An 8,977-nucleotide genomic window follows, 5' to 3' on the forward strand; every position below is an offset into this window, starting at 1 on the left:
GAGCTGACTTTAAACAGTTTGTTTCCCTGTGAATGCACACAGTGTAATAATGTGGGTTCAATCCTCCAATCTAACGTCTTACTGCTGCATAACTCATAAGCTGAAAGGTTTTTTTTCTGTAATTGTTATCATTGATTCCAGCTTGTATCTCCTTTTTATACAGGTGTTGCTTCTTCTTATAAATAAAGTGACTTGTCTAAAAGACTTTAACCTGAGATTTGGCGTTCTTGTCACGTTCTAACTCAAGCAGTCATGAGGACCGGGTGCAGAAAAAGTGAGAGAGATGTAACAGAAGAGCATCTGTGGACCTCCGAGGGGGAGGAGGACGAAACACACGACATGAAAAAGATCTCCACTATCGCAAACTCTCGCACCTTTCCAAAAAAAGGAAAAAAAAAAAGATGCTTAGGGGACTGTTTGAAGGAAGGAATGAAGGAGCTATAGGCTCCGGAGGACTTTGAGGATTATGAGGACGTTCACATTCAGAGGCGGCGGCCTGGTGCGATGGGCTCAGGCCTGTGAAAGCTCCTGGATCAGTTCTGCGTTCCTGTGAAGAGTGATGGACAGCTAAAGTTCACCAAGACTTTGTTCTTCCTCATACATGCTGACCACGTGCATGCATCCATGACAAAGGCACACTGCTAATGAGAAATGATTTGATGTGAACACCACAAGGGGGAAAAAAACAGTGTTTCTCTTTTTGGTTTGGTTTCAGTTCACCCAGAGTGTTGGTGCACACAGAGTCCTCACCCTGGGCTCAGTCTGGGTTTGCATAAAGAAGTCACTGCTTTAATGTTACACAGTGTTACAGTGTCATTTCCTCACAGTCAGGAGCCAACGCTTTGAAATATGACATGCAACTAGGGGCATAATTAACCTGTGATTAAATGGGATTACAATGTATTTTATTAGAAATTACAATGTAATTATATTTACTTACAATTGGTAAGTAAATGAGTGTAACATGAGTGTAACAAATCAGGTCCTTACAGGAAACAAAGAAATAAGTATACTGTAAGTGATTTTAAGTATTGCATAGCTTTTAAAATAACAAGAATGCACCGATTTCCCAATCTCATGAAGCTTTTTTCTAATTTAAAACACAGAAAACATACAAAATGTTAAAACTTAGAAAATTTAAGAAAAATCTGAGCTAATAATGAATTTAAAGTGTGTGGTGTTATAAAGAAACAGCTGGAGGAACTTTTGGGAACTACTTAGGTTAATTAATTAACCTAAACATTAGTTAATTAATGTTCATTAATGTGACTTGGTGTATAAAAAGGGTCCTCTAAAATCATAGAGAGGCAGAGTTTCTCAGAGGTAATGATGGGCAGAGGTTCACCAATCAGCAAAAAACTGCACCTGCAAATTGTGGAACGGTTTCAGAGTAATCATCAACATAAAACTGGGAGAGATTTTGAATATCTCATCATTTACAGTGCATAATATCATTAAAAGATTCACAAAATATAGAGAGATCTCTGTGCGCAAAGGACAGGTAAGTGCCTAAATATTGTGTTTGACAGCCCAGATCTCCTTGGTGAGTAACATGAAGGCTCACACAGTGGACATATTAAAAGGAAGCATAAAATGTTCCCCACACTACTAATATCCTACGAGCCCTTGAAGTAGTATTTGGCGTTTTTTAATTCCACCTTTTATTTTCTTCCAAGTTTGCTTCAGAAGAACAGGAGAAGAAATCTAAGGGTTCAAAATGCAACCAAATCAACTTTATGTCTTCTCCAAGTGTCACAAAATCCAAATGTGTTACGATTTCTCTCTACCACTCTCTCAGTATCAGTGACATCAGCACAAAACAGATCAAATTTAACAGACAGGAAAAAGCGTTAGTGTCCTGCATGTTTTTCCATGTGGATTTCACAAGTGAACGGCAGAGGGCAGCATTGCGCCACCGCTGCCCAGCTGAAGACGAAGAAGGCGCTACCGGCATTATCTCGGTGTTTTTCGGCTGGAGGACCTCTTTGTTGTGTGCTCGCACTAAACCCAGCCGTCGGTGGGAGTGAAGATGTCCTCGGTTGGGTCTTTCAGAGAGCGCCTCAGGCAGCGGATGTCGACTGTGGGCGATGACCTGTGCTCGGCGCTGGAGGAAACCACCGTCCGGTACGAGGCGCAGATCGAGCAGCAACGGAAAATGCTGGATGTCATCTGGAAACCCGAAGTAAAGTTATACAGAATAGGTGTGTAAGATCCTGATTTAACCACACTCGGTGTGACTGCGCGGTGTTGACAAGAAGGGGCGAGGACGGTGACACCGAGGGTGTTGGTGAGGAACAGGACAGGGCGGAGATCAGCAGAGTCTGCTGAGGAGGCCACCAACAAAAAGCTATAAAGCTGCAGGCAGAGACAGTCTGCTGCACCCAGACCCCATTATTAAAAAACAGAGGAAAGGGTAGAGTGCAGGGGTGTCAAACATATGGCCCGGGGACCCAGAAGTGGCACGCTAAAGAGTCCAATCCTGCCGGGCTATGCAGTAGTGGGTGGGACCACTACAGTATCGTATTACAGTATTGTGTGTGAAAATACAACCCCACCAAATACAGCATCCCCTGGATTAACACAGGGTTTATGGTCCAGGACGTGGAAAATCTGCGAATCAGAAACCATGTGTTTATTTTATTATTTTCATCAATTTAAAGCCATAAAAACCCTCCTGACACTTTTAAAGACACTTTTGAGACACATCTGTATGTATTCAGCAGGGTGTTTCGTATATAAAACGCCTTAAATGCATGGAAAAAAACACCTTGCTCTATAGGCTGGATCATCAATGTGGTGTTCAGCGGTAAGACGATATTTATATTGTTATGTTTTTTTAGGCTAGAAAATGCTTATTTTACCGCAAAAATGGTTCAAATATAAAAATATAACATTACCTATAGGCCGCAGAAACTCGCGTGAACAATGTAGGGAACTTACGGAAGACAAACAACCCAAAGCGTCAATTCTGTTGCACTAGTACCGGCCTGATACCAATACCAGCGTTGCTATCGATACTTGGATTGGGTGCGTTTGTATTGGTTTCTGTACTGACCAATCATGACACGACAGAACTTAAAAGTAAAACAATTCTTTTACTGGTGTTGATTGCAGACTGATCGCTTGCACACCGTCCAGAGAGTTACTTTCTATAAACTATGCTGCTACACATGGAAAATTTAAAAAGGTAATTTTAGGTAAAATGTTTGTTTCCTCTGAAGGTTTTGTGCCTTTTAAAGGTTCTTGTGTTTGGTTGTTTTTGGTAGGTTTTTAATCAGAAACAGCTCCATTTTTTTTGTCGCTTATGCTAGCCCAGGACACAGTGCCACAGTCTCAGCTGAAGAGCACAGCTCTAACTCTTCCAAGCCACCTCCTCCAACTCTTCTAGGGAATAGAATATCTTCAGTTTGTTTGAGAATTAAGCTGGAATCTCCTCCTAATCAGATGCTTGAACCGACCCGACTGTCTCCTTTCAATGTGGATGAGTACCGCTCCTTCCTGAGATGCTTGAACTCCTCCCCGAGGCAGCAAGTCAAGCGTCTTCCTCAGACTCGGAGGTGCTAATACTGGAAACAGCTCCAGTGCAACCTGCAGGCCAATGTTCAGTGAGGCCAGAACGACGACTCCACCAAACCCTACAAACCCTCCACCTCCCTCGGTTACATCTGAAAACTCTCTGTGAAAGTTATGAACAGAATGCCCCAAACGAATGATTACCATCTGTGCCATCAGACCTCTGCTGTTACTATAATATATTTGTTTTGTGTTGTCCTCTCATCACTCTCGTCACTTTTTGTGTCTGTGTGTGTGTCTCCCTCCAGATGACCCACACAATCAAGCTTTTAAGAAGAAGTTGGAGGTTTCCAACCAGGAGCAGAACTCCAGTGTGGACCAGAAGGACTCAGAGGTCACGGATTAAAGAGGACGAGGAGAAAACCTGCACCTGGCATGAGGGACAAGCAGGAGGCTAATAACTTTATGGTGACTCCTTACTTATCTACGGGGGGAGTAATCAAAGGGCTGTTTGGTTCTGACTGCGCATTCTTCACACATTTACGTTCCCAGTGAAACCTTCAGCACATGTCCATACTGACACTAAAAGTTGAGTTTCTTTAGATCACCGGGCAACATGTTTCTCTTCCATTTTTGTTATTTTCATATGTTGATTTATTCCAGTTTGGATCCTGATTCACACAAGGTCCTGGAAAACCTGGTAGGTTACTGAGGGCAAGAACTAAACCAGGTCTCTGTGGGCTGAACATCCCTAACAGTGAACCAGAGCCAAAGACAGCTCTGCCATAGATGAGAGCCAAGACTGGGAAGAAAATGAGCATGCTGTTAGCTCAAAGAGCAGCAAAGGTACAGACGGTACAGAAAAAGTGTGCGAGGTATTTGGGGGGGAAATGTGTTGAAGGTTCAGAGTGAAGCCCACTTCTGAGGAGTTGTTTGATAGGGAGCCAGATGTTGGTGATTATTGTTTGTGGGGTTTTCTGTTGTTCAAAGTGAGCGGTGGGCTTTTTTCTTTGTTGCTGATTATAAATCTGAAAATTGATTAAAAAAACAACTTCATTTAAATATTTTGTTGCCATTTTCATTCATTCTAAAATTTTCTGATTGTTGTGACGGGAGCTCTGTGAAAGAGATGTTAATGCTTTAAAATGGATGTTTGGTTATTTTTAAAAAGACTCATTGCCTTTTCATCTGCCACTTTATTAGATACATCTTGCTAGTACTGGATTGGACTTCCTTCTGCCTTCAGAACTGCTTTAATTTGTTATGACATAGATTGAACAAGGTGCTGGAAACATTCCTCAGATTCTGGTTGATATTAACATGCTAGCATGTCCAATTTTGGTGAGCCCCTGCAAATTGTAGCCTCATTCTTTGACCTTGGCTGATAGGGGCAGCATCCGGTGTGCTCTTCTGCTGCTGCCAAGATGCTCTTCTGCATACCTCAGTCGTAACAAGTGGTTTTTTGTTTTTTGGTGTTACTGTTGGCTTCCTGGCAGCTTAAAGCAGCCTGAGCATCCTCCTCTGACCTGAGACCATTCTCTATAAACACTACTGGTTATGTGGGAAAATCCCAGTAGATCAGCAGTTTCTGAAATACTCAGACCAACAACCATGCCACGTTCAAACTCACTTAAATCACCTTTCTCTCATATTCTGATGCTCAGTTTGAACTTCAGCAGGTTGTCTCAATCATGTCTACCTAAAATACACTGTGTTGCTGACATGTCATTGGCCGATTAGATATTTGCATTAAGTAGTAGCTGATGTACCTAACAAAGGTGGCCAGTGAGTGTAGTGTACAGTTGTGTTCAAAATAATAACAGTGTGTTTTAAAACGTGAGTAAAGCTCAAAATCCGTATAATATTTTTATTTCCATTCATTGGGAACACTGCACATTATATTTTACATCAAAACATGAAGAACAAAGTATCAATATTTCAATTACTTTACAGAAAATGAAGCAAAACATGATACTGGGCTGTTCAAAAAAATAGCAGTGTCTGCATTTTTCATTACAAACTCAAATATTTACTCAATAAACTGAAAAAAACCATTCAGATTTAGCATTCCTGTGAATCACTAAGCTAATATTTAGTTGTATAACCACTGTTTTTGAGAACTGCTTCACATCCGTGCTGCATGGAGTCGACCAACTTCTGGCACCTGTAAACAGTTATGCCAGCCCAGGATGATTTGACAACCTTCCACAATTCCTCTGCATTTCTTGGTTTTGCTTCAGAAATAGCATTTCTGATGTCACCCCACAAGTTTTCTACTGGATTAAGGTCCGGGGATTGGGCTGGCCACTCCATAACCTGAATTTTGTTGGTCTGGAGCCAAGATGCCGCTTGCTTACTGGTGTGTTTGCGGCCATAGTCTTGTTGAAACACCCATTTCAAGGGCATTTCCTCTTCAGCATAAGGCAGCATGACCTTTTGATATAAGCAAATTGATCCATGATCCCTGCTATGCGATAAATAGGCCCGACACCATAGTAAGAGAAACAGCCCCATATCATGATGCTTACACCACCATGCTTCATGGTCTTCAGAGTGTACTGTGGCTTGAATTCAGTGTTTGGGGGTCACCTGACAAACTGTCTGCGGCCCTTGGACCCAAAAAGAACAATCTTACTTTCATCACTCCACAAAATGTTTCTCCATTTCTCTTTAGGCCAGTTGATATGTTCTTTGGCAAATTGTATCCTTGTTTTTTTTACATAACATCATACTATACTACTATCTAGGGCTGGGCCATATTATACCGTTCACGGTAATACCGGTATAATGTTAGGCAACGATAGGAAAATGAAATATCGCGATAGAATATGAGTAAAACGCGCATGCGCAGTGCCTTTGTTTTCATACGCACATGGCCGATTGTTGAGTGAAACAGATGAACCAGAATTGGTTTGTAAAAATGGTGCAACTTCCGTGATGTGGAACTGGTTTGGTGTTTGTCCGTCAGATACACAACAAAGCACATTTTTTTGCAGAACATGCAAGCGGCCGTCGTTATTGTTGTATTTGTCGGACTAAGATGCTCTTAAATCTGGGAGTAATCTGGGTCCTAAACTCCGTATGCTTCAGGTCAAATGAACACTGCAGCATCACTGAGAGTTAAAAACTGTCTAAATTCTTTCATCTTTAATAAAACGATCAGCATTGCTGCTTTACCAGGTGTAACTATGAAGTTTAACTTCCAGGCATCCATGAAAACAAAATTTATTACATTTAACGGAGTTAGAAGTTAGCAGGAAGCTAGCGGAAGTTAGCTCGCTAATTTCGCTAGTTGCCTAAGCATGATATATAGATTTCTGAAAAAAATCAAACGTACAGCTCTGCTATCACTTCCAACATAAATGAAGACAGGAAACTAAACAGCAGTGACGTTTGTAGGGTTACTGAAGTTGGGCTAGCTGGTATATAATGATGTGCTACGTGATCGCTAGCGACACAGCTATGTTAGCATAACATAAACAGTGAAGCTGGAGGACGAACACTAACACTTCCACTTATAAAAGTTAACGTGAAGGTTCCTCATGGTTAGAGACAAATGCAATCGCATGGCAGGATGCTGTAAACGGACCGAACTTCAGTCAGGAGAACAACTGAGATAATCCATCCACAATACGAGGTTAGTCATTAATATACTGCAACAACATGGGAATAGAGCAGCTGCCAGAGAATTCAACATTAATGAATCACTGGTACAGAAGTGGAGGAAGCAAGAAGAATGAGTTTAATAAAGTTTGATTTATCTGACTGCTTTGTTTCGCTTAATGTGCCTTATAATCCCGTGCACCTTATTGTCCGAAAAATGCGTACTGCACACTGCAGTTTAATGTTACAAAGCACATCTTTTTAACTTCAGTGGATATTATACATGGTTATGCTCAGGATATGTCAGCCCATTTCTACTGGAAATGTCTTTTGGTTAAACTTTCAGCAAGGAATTTGCATTTGCACTGTTAAATTTTTATAAAGCTTTAATGTACATAAAAACCAGCTTCTTGTTTAAGTGAAAATAAATGGAAGGTTGTCTTTTTGCGCTAGTAATGTTGTGGAGTTGTATTTTGTCTCGCATCAATTATATCGTCAGTTATATCGTTATCGCAAATTTTCAAATATATATTGTGATAAATATTTTTGGCCATATCGCCCTGCTCTACTACTATCATATTGAACACGCCCATTTCACTTAATTCAGTTACGCAGACTCGGGTGCATTCATATCATGAGTGTTGGGTTGGTTGGTTTCTCTGACTCTACTACACCGACTGATAATTTTCAAGGCACCCAAAGCGCTTTACAATTCCAATTTGCTTTGTAATAATATGATTTGTACCAAAATACTGATTGATCTGGTTACTCCTGTTGGACTGTCATTATTTTGAACACAACTGTACCTTAAGCTGCAGACATGCAGTTGCGTCATTTGACCTGAAGAGAGCACTGTCGATCTGTTATTGAAAAGGCATCTATGCAGTATGTCACTGTCAGTAACTCTATAAACAGTTTAACCACAGAGGTTCAGCCTTAGTGTTACAACATCTATTCATTATAGCAGGAGGACTGATGGTGAAGCTCTTCTGTGTGATAATATTTCATGAGGAAAGAAGCTCAAGTTTCTGTGAGGCTTATACTGAAATCATATTTAACCCCAACAGAAAAGATAAAATAACACATTTGCTAAGTTATGTGACAAAACCTAAAGTTAAACATGACTGAAACAAAAATAGGTCATTTGTTGTTTTTGAGATATAAGAAATAACACACAAAATTTAAAGTCAGCATGTTTTCAGATATACAGAAACGAGTCACTATAATTCTGATAATGTAAGTAAATTGTAAGAACAATTGAAAGGTGCCTTTTGTTTATTTGAATTGCTTTATATACTTACAGGTCATTTCATTTGCATTAAATATTAATCATATTTAATTTATTAAGCTGACTGTCTTAACACAGACCTATTCTGCTCATTTCAAAGTAACCTTTTTCTCTTGCACCTCGTGCAGCCTTTCAGTTCCAACCTCTAAAGTATGTTGTTTCAGAGCCTCTTCCTTAAGGGCACTTTTTTTGTTAAATACTGCGCTATATAGTGAATCTCAACAGAATGTCCTAAACATCTTTGTATTCTGTTTAGGAGATATCAGATTAAATTTAAGTAGGACTGGGCTGTACTTCTGTGTAATCCCAGTTTATTTATTTATTTAGTTTAACCACAAGTTGTTAAGTAAGTGAAGTTTTTTTTATTTAGAGTGTTGTGCAATAAAATAAAGTCTAGTAATAATCATAATTAAGTGTAACGTTAAATTTAAACACATTAATTAGCTGTTAAAAAAACATAACTAATTCATTAATTAATTAAAACAAAAGAAGCATATAACCAGCTGTGAAAAAGATGATTTGTCTAAGCTGGTAAACGTGGCATTGCAAGTTATCTAGACGAGTTATCTAGTA

At 39.9% G+C, this 8,977-nt stretch overlaps 1 long non-coding RNA gene across 1 annotated transcript; it reads left to right on the forward strand.

Moving 5' to 3' along the window:
• Positions 1-1,665: 1,665 nt before the first annotated feature.
• On the forward strand, positions 1,666-4,575 carry LOC145424445 (uncharacterized). Its single transcript, XR_013905523.1, has 2 exons — positions 1,666-2,201; positions 3,822-4,575. It is a non-coding gene; the product is annotated as an uncharacterized LOC145424445 (long non-coding RNA).
• The last annotated feature ends 4,402 nt before the right edge of the window (positions 4,576-8,977 follow it).

The sequence above is a fragment of the Astatotilapia calliptera genome, chromosome 23 (assembly GCF_964374335.1).
Source record: "Astatotilapia calliptera chromosome 23, fAstCal68.1, whole genome shotgun sequence".
Classification (NCBI taxonomy): Eukaryota; Metazoa; Chordata; class Actinopteri; order Cichliformes; family Cichlidae; genus Astatotilapia; species Astatotilapia calliptera.